The sequence below is a fragment of the Dipodomys spectabilis genome, unplaced genomic scaffold (genome assembly GCF_019054845.1).
Source record: "Dipodomys spectabilis isolate Male_0828 unplaced genomic scaffold, ASM1905484v1 ptg000169l, whole genome shotgun sequence".
Taxonomy (NCBI): Eukaryota; Metazoa; Chordata; class Mammalia; order Rodentia; family Heteromyidae; genus Dipodomys; species Dipodomys spectabilis.
In genome coordinates this window covers 4,576,248-4,591,726 of record NW_024870846.1, presented here as the reverse complement: position 1 = coordinate 4,591,726, position 15,479 = coordinate 4,576,248, and positions in this window count along the sequence as shown.

Genomic DNA, 15,479 nt, shown 5'->3' with positions numbered 1-15,479 from the left:
GTTTTGTAATTCAGCATATTATTACTGGAGAGCCTTCAAAAGGTCAGGTAGAACAATCAAGAAGACATTCCAGGAAGTAAACGTTCCTCTCTTGTCACTAGATCATGGTGCGATTCATATACATCATAGGAGGGGCATTTTAACTTATTTCGATGTTCACCTTAGACTGTATTTTAAAACAGAACAATTGTATCTAAAACACTGTCACAAAGCCCACGTGGGGTGGTGATGTGTGCTTTTTAGAGAAAAGGCATGAGGCAGAGCACGTCTGGTGACTGAGTGTCTGCACGCCTCCAAGGAAAGGCTTCGTATCTCAAAGTTAAGAACTTACTGGCTGTGTCCTCTCCAGGAATTCTATCTTCCAGAAATTTCCATGATTTATCTCATCCAAACCGATGTATTGTTTCAAGAAGTGCTCATTCTTTTTTATTTTTAATAAGTGAGTATACTCAGATTAACAAAGAGCAGCTTAAATTTAGTCTCTAAATTCATTTTTATTAGGAAACCAAAGTATAAGGAACCATTTTCAAATATAATGGTTGGGGTGTCTTTATTATCATTTTTAAAAAAGTAACATTATACATTTTCCCTAGGAATTTAAGATATTCAGTCATGGAAATGTTTATATTATTCAGTAATCTGAAAAGAAATCCTACCCTAATAATTTGTACGTCCATGACAAAAAAAGCACGATGCAAATTAATTGTTCTATGAATTCTTACCACTGAGATTTGATTTAGGCCAGAGAGGTTTTAGATCAACAAAATGGCATTCATATTTCTGTCCGAATCTCTTACCTTAATTTTTCATCACCTGATCCTCTCCTTGGAATAAGCCTAAATCTGGAAAAGCCTCTGTTAAAACAACTCCTTCCTTGGACAAGAGATAATAAGTTATTTTATACCAACACATTGGCTTAAGTTTTCCTTTTGCCATGTCTAACAGTCAGATCCACACAGAAATGACTAAATATTGAAAAATCTAGACAATGGCAGGAGAAAAGGAAGATCAAGACTCTGAGGCCCACTTTGATCAAGATAAAAGCATCACAAAGATGCTTTATCAGAAGAAGTGAGCAACAGAAAGTCAAGAGACTGCCCTAGAGAAGTACAGCCATTTCCCTTTAGAGACATCATGGTGGACAGAGCTAGGCCATGAACCAGTGGGCCTTGGTTCAAATCCTACCCCCATCTCTTATATGCTGGAAAGACAGCAAATCTGTTAACCACTCCAGATCTGCCTGCTTCCTCTATGTGGGAAAAATGAGAACTTTCCACAAACATGCACGTGCACAGACACACATGCACCATGGGCATGTACACACACACACACACACACACACACACACACACACACACACACACACACACACACATACACACACACTGGCAGGATGGCTGGGAGGATTATACTTGCTAGATCAAACCTGCAAGTGGTAATAACCAAAAAGCATTTGTTCTTGTTATGGCACTTCACCCAAAGTTGTCCCTGTACTAAAATTAAAGACTCCTTCCCAGCTTAGTGTGACAGAGAGCAGGACAATCGATAGCTCTGGCTTGTTTTATTGAGCCACCACTTTTAGCTTTAGTGCAGCACATTCGTGGTTAATTAACCCAGCACATTGCTGTTTTCTTGGAGGAACCGATGGGCTTGCTGTCTTTTACCTGAGAATCCTAGATCAACGTTCTTCTCCCAGCTTTGCCCTGGAAGAATCCCTGCCGTAGCTACAGAGAAGTCATCGGGGCAGCCTGAAGGTGCCAAGATGCACCCTGTGCCCCACACTGCTCATGCCAGGCACTTGGGGACTGAGGAGCATTATGCTCATTAATTGCTCAGAATTACTGACTAAGCTGTTTTTTACTTCTACCTTGTTTCTTTCATTAGCCTATTTTTATTGCTGTTGCTTCCTTGGGAATTTGTATTTTGCAGAAAAGGAAAAAAATGTCTAAAAGGCTTCAGAAGTATTTCAATTAAGTTCCAGATACCTAGCAGGTACCTGTTGGTACAGAAGTGTACCTACAGTTAGCAAACCCGAACTGTGCATGTAAGCGTCTGTCAACGTGGTCTCGCCATGGAGAATAAATATTGAAAAACTGAACAGAAATACTTCAATTAAATGTAAATATTATCTTAGATCATAAACGTTGACCAAGTAATAAATATATAGAAACACCTAGTAAATATGCACTTCTTTTGCTTTGATAGGTCATTTATGATCTTGTATTTGAGAACAAATGTAGAAGAAATGAATGACTCGTGGCTGTGAAGCACAAGAGAAAGCATGTAAAGGGCACTAAATTCACAATCAGGGACCAAGGTTGTTTTTCTATAATGTGCAGTTATTGGATCACACTTATTTATATCTACTTGGCGTTTACTGAGTGTCTTCTAAGTGCCAGATGCTGCCTGGGTATCATAGTTAGAGCTGAGAAATGGAGGTTGGAACACGGGAAACAAACGTGGCGACTGCTGGGAGCAGCTGGGGAGTAGCTCAGCAGGCCGGGGGAGCGGGCAGAGCAGCTGTGGAGAAGCTCAGCAGGCCGGGGGAGCGGGCAGAACAGGGGTTGACAAAGTGAAAGCCGGATGCGTGTATTGGATAGAGGAAGTGACCTTGTCTCTGCAAGGGTGTGGGAGAGCGGGGGGGGGGGGGGGGGGGGGGACACATGGCGTGTGGGGAACACAGGCTAGGCTGAGAACCAGCAGGAACTGTCTCCCGATGGCTTCCACGTTCTCAACAAAACCGTGAGCACGGTCACCCAGAAAATAATGGACACATATCCTCTCCATGCTTACACAGACATCCAGGCTGTCCTGTGTCTTAGAGAAAATAAGAAAGTTAAAGGAAGCTACCACCATCATCAACAGCAGCAGCAGCAGCAAAACTCTAATGACGTTAACTAATGTGGAAGGACAGAAGGATGTGATGAGTCTGTGCACACCTGGGCCTCTGCTAGCACCACACAGATGTGTGCACTGTCCTCAACATTCCCCAGGTCCCTAGCCCTGAGCCACATGCCAGGATGCTGCCCTTACCTATACAAGACCCAAAAGCAGTAGAGCCTATATTCAACGTTTATCAAAAGCTCAGCACAATCACAGCCCGCACGATGGCTGGCTCATCCTCATGCAGTACGGTCTTAAGGGCAATGCTATGAAAAGGACATCAGAAGTCCACCATGGCTTTTTGTTCCACGGTCTCTACCCCTGTGCAAATGCGTGCTCATGAGCAGATCTGCAACAGCACTGAACAAATGGACATCCCACACCTACAAAGCAATCTGTTCAATTCCCTACACTGCATTTCTTTGGGTTCAATTTCTATGGAAAAGCATTTCCAAGCCTCATACCAGTCTGAACAAAATAAAGATGATTTTCTACTCTCCCTCACTTATTTGCCTAATTTCTTGCAGAGATACAAAGGGATAACCTAAAAATCTCTTTCAAAGGCCTCTATGCATATATATTAGCTTTAGCAGTCAACCTGCAGAGTCATTTTCTCAACACTCTGTCATTAAGAATTACTAACCATCTTCCAAGCATTCTGGGCTGCTGTTTCCCTTGCTCCAATATTGTCAAATAGTTCATACAGCTCACTGCAGGAGCTTTGCTAATAATTCCTTTTGCTTGCATCTTCCTATGGGGCAGGAATATTCATGTGTGACACTAGAGATCTCTAGATATAATTAAATACTGAACTGATCCTGTGAACTAGGCAAGATTTCACTGTTGGATCTAACATAATCCATGAACCTTTGACTCAAAAACTCTTCAAGCCATTGCAAAAGGAAATACAAAAATGGTTATTCATAAACCACTTCTCACACATTTGTGATGTATACTAAAATACAAGGTTGATGAAACTGTGTGTGTGTGCAAGTGTGTGTGTGTGTGTGTGTGTGTGTGTGTGTGTGTGTGTGTGTGCGTGTGAGTTCTGGGGCTTGAACTCAGGGACTGGGAACCATCCTTGAGATCTGTTTGCTCAAGGTTCAAACTCTACCACTTGAGTCACAGCTCCATTTCTAGCTTTTGGGTGATTAACTGGAGATGAGTCTACAGACTTTCTTGCCCAAACTGGCTTCAAACCATGATCTTCCAGTCTCAGCCTCCTGAGTAGCTACAATAACAGGCATGAGTCATCATGATGAAACTTCCTTTTAAAGTAATTGTATATTTTAGTCATACTTTATTTTTTTAATTTTATTTTCCCATCCCCCATCCCCGTGCCAAAGTTGTAAAGTTCGGTTTTTGACATAGCATCTTGTACATTTCATTGTTGCAATGGGTCCACCTGTATCCTTATTTAAACAATTTGTTTTGTCCTTTCCCCTCCCCCAAATTATACCAACATCAAATACAGTGAAAATGGGTTAATTCTCCTCATCACCAACCATCATATAGATTCAAATTAAGTTGTTGCAAAATCTGTGATCACCATCATTTTATTTATGGACCACTACGTTTATCTTCAAAAGATTAAATGATTAAAGCATTTTGTGCTGGGGCTCCAGGAAAATAGGGCTCAAAAATAGATAATTAGATAACCAAATAAATCATGGTAATGATTTCGATTTTTCTTTAGCCATTAACGAGAATAGAAATAATTGCCTTTCATGCTCTGTCCACATGATTAGAAACTTTCCATGTCACATTCAATGTCCTAGACGATATTGGGGTCTGTGAGGACAGAGTTTGGGCATTTTTAAGGTTACCATCAATGAATACACAAAGGCAAAGCCGAGTCAAAAGCTCATTTCAGTCATGTTGATCTGCCCGTGTTTTAGAGAGAATAGATTTTACAACACCAAACACCCATTTGTGCCAGCCAAGATTTTTAATTAGCTTTCCAGCTTAACAGCAGTAATGGAAGGAGCAGAACTTGGGTCACCACTTAGTGTGTTTTGGATCCTTTGAACACTGACTTTTGTTCTCTTCTAAGCCCTGGCATTGACTGTCCTGCATCCCTCCATAGGAGTTCAGCACAGGGACAAATCAGCAGTGGCACAAATGCTCTCTAATTAACAGGGACAGGATATTGATGAGGTAACCACTGCTTGACAGGTGCAACAGGAAAGTTTTAAGGCCATGAACTTTCCATTACTTTCCCAAGTGATTATGTTCACCGGATTATTGCCTGGTCATTACCTTCCTCCCACAAGTATTGGAAAATCCTCCCTTTAAAAAAAATATATTTTTTTACTCTTGTAGCTCAGTTGGAAATGGACCAAAGATCACACTAATCAATGGTCATTTTCATTATGAATCAGCTCTTCCAGCCAAATCTTATAAAATTCATTAATTACTGAAGTGATTGGCTTCTGGATCTAAGTTTCTCCCTTTCCCCACCAGAAGGCTATTATCATAAATTCATCTGCCTAGATTTTTCCTATTCTTTCTGACAGTGCTCTTCAAACAGAACTATACTGCTATTAAAAGAAGATTTCTCATTCTACTAATACCTAGATTGTTCCATGTCCCTCAGAGACACCCCTTTGAAAATGAAATGAGTCCCCAAGCCATTTAGCCAACTCCAGGAAGAATATGAATCTAGCTTCCCAAATCCTTCTGCTGAGAATTACAAATCCATACAGGGGAGAATTGACTCCTGCTCTTAAAAGATGTTTTTCAGCAAAATGAATAGGTAATACTTCAGACTTCATCTCCAAATTAAAGAAGAATAAATGAATCTATCTGAAGATGTTGTAGAAGTAACCTTCACTCCAGCAGCACAGCCTAGAATGCCAGTTTAACTACTTTATCCATCACTCCATTGATGGAACACACTCTCCTGCCTTCCTTGGAAAATATGGAAGAGGAAGTCAGTGGGGCTGAAGGTCCAGCAAGTTTAAAGTGCAACCGATACAATTTCTTCATGGATGAAATGCACTCTCCGGGAAAACAAAGAATGAATCCAAAAGTTCGACCCCAAACAGCTAATCAGACAGCTGGCCTTTTACCCTTTCCTGAGCTGTGGGAGATTGAGGGATGCCCAAGCTTCCTGCAGTTGGGTTAGGAATTGTATGCTGGACAAACTGAAACAGAGAAATCGGAGAGGAAGAGTGGGATGCGGCACTCGGGAGAGATTTCAGGTTGGACATGTATGCTCATCTGCATAAAAACAGGATGCAACCTTGAGAAGCCTTGGGATGGGCAAGCAGGTGAAGAGGACAGATCTGAAGCAGTGAGGGAACACAGCAAGGGAGCCCCGCATGAGGAGATAACCCCGTGTTCATGGTACATGAAGACCATGCAGGGACGCAGAGAATGACCACCTGTGAGCAGCGCCGTTCTGACTCTGAGGGCAGTCACGGAACAGCGAGGGATGGCGCAGAGGTCCTGTGTCCTGTCCACGGGTTGTACTGTGGCTGACGATGACAACCTAGTAGGAGCAGGAAGAAATGGAGGGGCCAACAACGATGACTTTGTCAGAGAGCAAAGTGTAGGGGGTGTCGGCCTCATTTTATAATGAAGAGGTTGCATATCCATTTTGGAGATTAAAGAAACAGACATTCGAATAATCATGTTTCCATCCTAAGATCACAAAGACAATCTTCAGGGGTGAAAAACTCTTCATGACGTAAGATCTGTGATGCAATAGCTATGTGAGGATATCCTTCTCATTTGCTCACCACTGCTCACCTTGTAATGTGCTGTTGTTTACTAGTTCACTTTTTTCCCCTGTTAAATTTGATCTGTCTTAGCACTAATTATTCCTGCTTATTAAAGTTTTAGAACTCTGATTGCATAGACATATATAATTTCCCCTTTTAAAAACCCTGTATTACCCAAACATGTAAAATGGAAGTAACTGTTTTATTTTGCTTTTATTTTACACAGAATCAAGTACTTAACACTTCATCTCATTTTTCCATCATCAATACATAAATCATTGGAGTTTTTTTTTTCCTCCCATTTGGTGAGCCTTCCTTGCATTATAATTTGTTTCTCATTTTTCAGCAATACTAATTGTATAATCCTAGATTTTTTTCCAACTATCATAAAATATACATATTTTTCCTGGAATATTTCAAGTGTTACATCATCCTTCCTAATTTAAGAAAGGACAGAAAAAAGAAAAAAAAAAAAACTTAGTTCCTAGCTGATAAAATTGTTTTTTGAGTTACACTGCCTCCTAGTGGTGCTGGAAGTTAGAACACGTGATTCCGGGAAATTGAATCAATTCTTCTGGCGGGGATGGAAAGTTTGTAGCAAGTACAAAGACTTGGTGTTGCCTACTACTGAGCTGTTCATTCTACCCATAATTAAGAATGGAATTCTGTTTCTGAATTTCTTTCAAACAAAAGATGCTAAAACAAAATTTCTCAAAACAGTACACGCATCACCTGTTCACCTAAAACTGCAGACAGATGTACAGTGAGTTTCTCTGAATTCTACACAGAGAAATTCTGACATGTTTGCGAGCCTTCCACTGTCAAAGCGACTTAGTTATCCAAAACTTCAGGGGGAAGCATGCAAGGTAAGGCCTGAGAAGCCTGGTTCCCCTACTTCTTGAGCAAGTTGTCCTGGAGCAATCACCCAGTGTGCCTGACCCTGGGGTGCTTGTGATCTCCAGTGGGGAGACTCGGAGAGAGGGAGCCCTGCTGCAGGGCCAGCACTCACACACCTGCTCTGAGGAACCCACAGGCTGCGGCTGGAGGGCTGGAGATTCACTCCACCTGCCTCTGGGAAACAGGGGCCCTCAGGGAGAAGGGGGTGTGTCCTCATCTCTGCCCAGGGCACCAGGATGGACGCGATAAGTGATGGGAGGTAAGTACTTTTAAGATGAAAACTAGGAGCAATTAGAAACAACTCGGTATTTTTGATGTATATTGAATAAAAGAAAAATACATTCTTATTTCATATAGAGAATAGATTCTCATTTCATGAGAGAAAGAGGGAGAGAGAGGGGAGGGAGAAAAAATTACCCAGGTATCTAATTACATACAAGAAGGTACAAGAAACAACTTAAATTTTTCTCCTGGGTAGAATCCTTTGAAATAAGTATTTGATTCAGTCCTATTTAAAATCCCAAACGTATTTTTGTTAGAGCAATTGACAAGTTGACTCTAAAATACACACATAGGAAGGGAGCAAGAAGATGGGGCAAGAGACATAGAGTATGAACCTACTTAAAATGTAGAAAAGCACACAATAAGAAAAGAAGAGTGTCAGGGGTGGATAGCTCACTGCTATCATCTTAAATACCTATGAGGCAGAGATTGGGAAGAACACAGTCTGAAGCCAGCCAGGGCAAAAAGTTAATGCAACCGAGGAGTTGGATATCATAGAATGCACCTGCAATCCAGACAATGTGAGACGTGCAAGTAGGAGCATCCCAGTCTGAGGTTGGCCCAGACAAAAACATGAGACCTTATTAAAAATGCACTAAAAAGATGCACATGTCCTTGCGTATGCGTTATATCATATTGGGGGAATCCCCCAAAACAATCACTGAAACTCGGTAAGGCTAGTTAAATCAGAAAATGGAATCTGATCAGCTGATCCTAACTGCCATCTCTGAAGGGTTGGACTCAGAAGATTTAATAACTCAGTGTTATTACAGTGATCCAGGTGTCAACAATAAATTATTTCAGCCAGTGAAATAATGACAGGCAAAAACACTGCAAACACATTTGTGTTATCAGTAGTAAATCCTCAGTCCCTCCTTGGTGCTTTCTAATCTCAGTTCACATGCTATTTTACTTCTACATCTATTAATTCAAAGAAAGGCCAGTCTACAAATTTTATCTTCAAATACATCTCACGGAAGTTCCATGAAACAGAGGCACATATGTTCACACACATACATACATGTGTGTGGACACACAGGCATGTACATACATGATACACAGCCTTTGTCATTACTGTAGTTCAGAAGAAACCAATATACCTTGGTAATGTGCTCTTGAAATTAGTTTCACTGAAAACATAAAATACGAGAAATCAATACCGGAACATTGCCTAACTCAGTGGCATAGTATCTCTTGTCACACATTTATAAATTTAGACAATAAGCAGTTACTCTGTAAGAACTGCTAATACTACAATGGCCCTGCTATAGATTCCTTGAACTCATTCTGCCATTTAACATTTTAAGGCAGGATAATACAGACAGTCATAATAATCCTGAAATTGCCAAAAGAATAGAAGTATACCTTCTTAATGCAATTTATAAAGCCAAGAAATAATTTTGTTTGTATGAGTTACTATCCAGAGAACAATACCTCAGATGGAAACTTTTCTAATACTTAAGACAATCTTGTAAGTTCTATTATTCCTAACTGATCCTTTTCAAATTGTTTCCTAATTCTAACAAAAATGCCATGAAAATGCAAAGGAGTTGTACAAACACATAACATCCTTAGACATCCTTAAAACTAAGCAGAAACAAATTAAATGAAACATTTTTCTTAAATAATGTTATTACTTTTACTCGTTTAATACAATTTTTATCAATATTTCAGTATAGAAGAAACTTAGAGAAGCCCATGAGACCGGAGAGCAGAGAGATTTCTAGACACATCGCAACGCCCCCTGGTGCCATACCTCTTCTCGCAATGGAACAGACTCCTGTTATGAGTGGTAATCTATTACAAAGTCACCAAGAACACTCGAGTTAGTCAACAATGAAGAATCACTCCGGGGGAAAGACAAGAGGCAGGCTCCCTAAGCCATGGGTGCAACCCCTGAAAGTTTTGAAAACGATTTTAGTTTGTCAAGTTTACATCTCATTTATTGTTCACATCTGCCATCCAAATATAATAGAGATTGCTCAAAAACTTAATGTTTATGTCACAAAACAAAGCTTTTCAACAGTTTTGCCCACAAATGAAATCATGCTCAAAGTCAAAGGATAATAGTAGGCTACCAATTCTGTGTCCATCGGTATTGCAGTCATCCCCCAAAAGATACCTGTCTGACGAATCTGAGTACAGAAAGAAATACTTGGTGCAACATTAGTACTGAGAGAAAAGCTACAAGAGGAAGAGGAGGAATGATTCTTGTGTCAGATAGTTAGGAATGCCCGGTGCAAATACAGTTAGGAGCCATGGGTTCCCTGAATGCTACTTTGCTACTTGATATCTCCTTACTGACATGGTCTCAACACAGCCCAGAGAGCATGAAAATTGTTTAAGAGAAAAAAAAGAAAGAAATCTGCACAAGAGAAGCTCAATAAATGAAACGTAAGTTTTAGAAAAGCAATGAAAAGATTAAGAAAGATGACTAATAGATTGGATGAGGTTAGGAATAGCACACAAGATGATCATACAGTAGTACTGGCATAAAAAAATCTTCAAATATTATTTTACTTTATTGTAAACGGGATGTACCGAGGGGTTACAGGTCCATGAATCAGGTAATGAGCACATTTCCTTTTGAACAGTCTCCGCTCCCTCATGCTCTCCCAGATTTTCCCCTTCTGACTCCCAAAGTTGTATAGTTCATTTCCAATGTAATGTCTAGTGGGTTTCACTGCTGACTTGGTTTACCCTTTGTCACACTTTGTGCTTCCCCTCCCCCACCATCAGATAAACTTATAAACAAGACAAAGGGTACAGAAATCAAAAACAGTGACAGAAGAGAATAAACCAAAGAAAAAAGTAAAGGAAAAAAAAAACAGAACCACAAAGGAAAAAAATCTCTTCCATTTCTTGGAGCTTATTTCAATATGCATCAATTTCAATACGCATCATTTTATCAGATCATACGCACATAGCTATTAAGCCCTTGCGATCCTCTCCTAAGAATATTCTCCTTTGTTCTCACTGTGTGAATGTGTAGACTGATGTTTAATTAATCATTTGTCTTTTACGATCCACTGGGTTTACTTGTAGATTTATAGGCATATTCTAGCTACTACTAATGAGGGAAACTATACAGTCTATGTTTCTTTGGGTCTGGCTCTCATCTTCGAATATATTTTTGAATTGCAGATTAACCAAAAACTCTTTGAAATCAAGCAAGGAAAAGGAAGGGAGTTGTGACTAAAGAATGGGGATAGTTCATCTGAGAAATGGAAATGGAATACACTGTGTTCAGACCTCATCCTTCTTAGGCATGGCCCTGGCAGACGGCACGGGGCAGAGTGTACTACAAAGCCTTGATCTCGCATCTCTGGTGGACACAGCACCCACAAGATCCTCCTGTGGACTGGGATATCATGCCATAAAACAACATCTGAGACAGACAGTAAGCAAGCTCACAAGTCCCCTACAAGTATACAAGACTCCAAACAGAATTATTCATGAAGAACTACAGCCACACTCACAACCCAGCACTTGACACTATAGTATCAAGCCATCAGACTTCCATGGTGATTATTCAGACTACCAAGAACTTCCACACACAACCATAAATTGTTTTCATTTATACCAACTAGTACATTATTGACATGAAAATACAAAATATTTTGTTCCAATAACATATATCATAAAACTTGATAAATTTCTTTTTTTAATTAATAAGTTTCTTATTGTGAAAGTACCATTCAGAGGGGTTACAATTACATGAGCAAGGTAATGAGTACATTTCTTATCAAGCATTGTTGCCTCCTCCTTTGCTTCCCCTTACCATCTCTGGCCTCTCATCTCCCCCCTCCCCCTTCACCCCCCTTCCCCCCCACCAAAGTTGTAAAGTTTGTTTTTTGACATAACATCTCGTACATCTCATTGTTGCAATGGGTCCACCTGTATCCCTATTAAAACAATTTGTTTTTTCCCTTCCCCTCCACAAATTATATCAACATTAAATACAGTGAAAACAGGGGTTATACCGTGGGGGAGGGACATACAAAGCAATAAAGAAATCATCTTATAAATATGTTAGAAACAATCACATGAAAGAAAAACCATTTGAGTCCTTATCTTGAGGTTCATTTCGCCTAACATCAACTTATCTGACCATTTTTGCTCGTCTCAGACATATACTAACTATTGCAAATAAGGAAAACCATGGAACACAACGAATCAAAGAAAGGTTGGACAAATGGGATTGCATGAAGTTGCAGAGCTTCTGCATGGCAAAGGACATAGCTAGCAAGATCAATAGAAAGCCCACAGATTGGGAGAAGATCTTCACTAGCCAAACAACAGACAAGGGTCTCATATCTAAAATATACCTGGAACTCAAAAGATTAAATCCCCCAACAACAAATCCTCAAAGAAATAGCTGCCCAATAAATAAGTGAGCTAAGAGTTAAAGAGAAACTTCTCTGAAGAGGAAAGAAGAATGGTCAATAGACACATGAAGAAATACTCAACCTCCCTAGCCATGAAAGAAATACAAATCAAAACAATACTGAGGTACCACCTCACCCCAGTTAGAATGGCAAAAATCAAGAACTCTAATAACAACAGATGCTGGAGGGGATGTGGACAGAAGGGAACCCTACTGAATTGTTGGTGGGAGTGTAAACTTGTTCAACCACTTTGGAAAGCAGTATGGAGGTTCCTCAAAAACTCTACCTAGAGCTCCCCTATGACCCAGCAATCCCACTTTTGGGCATTTACCCGAATGACCACAAACAAGACCATATGATTATGTTTACTGCAGCATTATTTACCATAGCTAAGATGGAACCAACCCAGATGCCCCTCAGTAGATGAATGGATCAAGAAAATGTGGTATATATACACAATGGAATTCTATGCCTCCATCAGAAAGAATGGCATTGCCCCATTTTTTAGGAAATGGAAAGACTTGGAAAAAAATTATATTAAGTGAAGTAAGCCAGGCCCAAAGAAACATAGCTCCCATGATAAATTTCTAGTATATTAAATGAAATCTCTACTCTGTAACACCTCAGATTGGGGGAACTCTAAAGTCTTTGTATAAGCTTGCACACACACTTGCATACACACTACACACACATACACACACACACACATACACGCACACATAACCAGTCCTAATCAAATCTATTAACAAGAAACAAGATAGGAGGCCATGGAATGGCAGACACTCAGAGAGCAGAAAAATCCTGTTTTTCTCTTTATAGTCCTTTCTGTACACAACTTATTTACACAGACTTATGAATAAAATACACATATATATACATTATGACATAATTGAGAAATCTGAACTCAATTACCTGCATGCATTTGAATTTAAGATGTAATACTCTCCTTCAGTCTTTAGGGTACACTGGCATGCCTTAGATAAGATTTTTATTTTCAATAACTATCCTTTGTAAAGAACCTGTGTAGGAATGAATCAGCAAACTGTGATTAGCTTTTGCCCACTTCAGAGACTTATGGAAGACAAAAGTGCAGAGGACGATCACAAGTGGAGAGCCCTTGTCACCCTTTCAAAGAGGTATGCCATTTTTAATTTTCTGGTGCTTTGGGCTATTACTTATTGACTTAATCATTTCAATTTCACTCAGAATGAAGATCTTGTTGGCTAAAAACCCTATTCTGTAATTTGCATTTACCTCCTTTTTTTACCATGAATTATTACAAGAGGAAGGCTGGCACAATTGACGGCCGATACCCAAACATGAGACTACTCTGTGGGTGGCTGCGCAGTGCTGGCGGGATTATCTGGCCTCAGTTCAGGCCTCTGCTTGTAGAGGGGATCATAAATGCCTTCGTCTCAAAGCATGATTGTAAAAATATGCACTGTAAATGAAACCCATCTGCTTTCATGGTTTAATATTATATGAATGCGTGCGTGGGAGGAAGGTTGTTATCAACATTTCAATGAACGCACTGGATACAACACGACAGCTGATCGTGGCAAATGATAAATCCCCGACGTTGACCACAGGGAGCCAACACTGCCCGCTCCTTCCCGGGGCGCAGCGCCCTCGTGGCGATGCTGGGTGGCGGCCCACCGACCCCACCCACGCCGCCGGCCACGCTGGAAGACTGCAGGAGTCCCACTTAGACCCCCGGGAGAAGCCCCCTGACGTCTCTGCTGACTTCCAGCGGGAACCTGGGGACTTCCAGGCTTTCACCCTGGCGGGCTGGCCACGCCTGAGGATGGGCGGAAGATCGCAGGGGAAGAGGCCCGGCCCAGGTCGCACCCAGCCCGCACAGTGGGGTGGATGGGGCCGTCAGGGACGCGGGAGGACTTGCTGGGTCCCTGAGACTCCAGCGGGGAGCCCTGGTGAAGCAAGCGCGTCCCCTGGTCTCAGCTTCAGAGATAATGGGACGAGGCCTTCAAGGCAACCATTGCCGTACTTGGAAAGCCAATCAACTACCAGCGGCCTCTAGCGAATCAGGACCTGTTACATAGTCTCCTGGGTGCCATATGAACCAATCAGCTACCAGCGGCCTCCAGCCACTCAGGGCCGGCTGTGTACTCATCAGGAGCTCATAGTCTGAGGTGCCATTCCTTTAAAGGCTTTGTGCGGTGAATACAGGAACGGCATTGGAATCCACCACTGGCAGGTAAGCTCTCCTTTAACAATCCCTTGTAGTTACAAAGCAAAAGGTACAGCATGTTAAGGAGTTTATTAGTATCCACTTGAGCCACAGATCCACTTCCAGCCTTAATCCGGCTAATTGCAGATAAGAGTCTCACTGACTTTCCTGCCTGGGCTGACTTCGAACTTCAATCCTCAGTCTCGATCTCCTGAGTAGTTAATACAGGGATGAGTCACAACACCGGCGCACAGCTCTCCTTTCCTTAATTGGTTGGACTAAGACAGGTTTTGCTATCTCAGCATTATAGAAATGCATGAATAGTATGTCTAAAGTTTGTATGCAATATGAAATTATGTCTACCTCTTGATTTTAAAAGGAACAAAACATACAGATATAAATATGCAGATATATAAACATACATACAATCTTAACATCTGTATCTGTATATATGTGTGTATATAATTTATTATGTGAGTACATGAATAAGTTTCCATGTAGATACAGATATCTCTGTCATAGAATCAAAGAGGAATAAAGTATTCGAGTAATATTTCAATTCTCAGAGATTGTACATTTTTAATGTAACTTGAGGGAAAGGATGGGAGAGGTAAATGAAGGAAAAGGAGGCACTGATCACGAAGCATTATCCTCCTAGTCTGACTTTTGGAAATGTAATCTCTGTACAACTACTGAAAAAAAAAATTTAATTGCTAGATATCAGTGCTCACATCTGTTATCCTGAGTACTCGGGAGACTGAGATCTGAGGATTGAAAGCCAGCCAGGCCAGAGAAGTCCATGGGATTCTTATCTCCAATGAACCACCAAAAATCCAAAAATGACACCTGCATCAGAGTGGTAGAGTGCTGGTCTTGAGCACAAAAAAAAAAATTAAATAAAAATAAGAAAAGCTCAGGGATCGCACTCAGGCCCTCAGTTCAATCCCCAGGACTGGCACAAAAAATAAATGTAAAAATTACACAATTTTAAAGATGAAAATAAAAGACTCTCGGGTTGGTGGTAGTTAGCAAGATGGTTAAGCAGGCAGGTGAGGAAGTCCCTGGATGGGAAAGGTGGTATGTTCAATTCTGTTATTTTTTTAAAAGCTTCTCTCT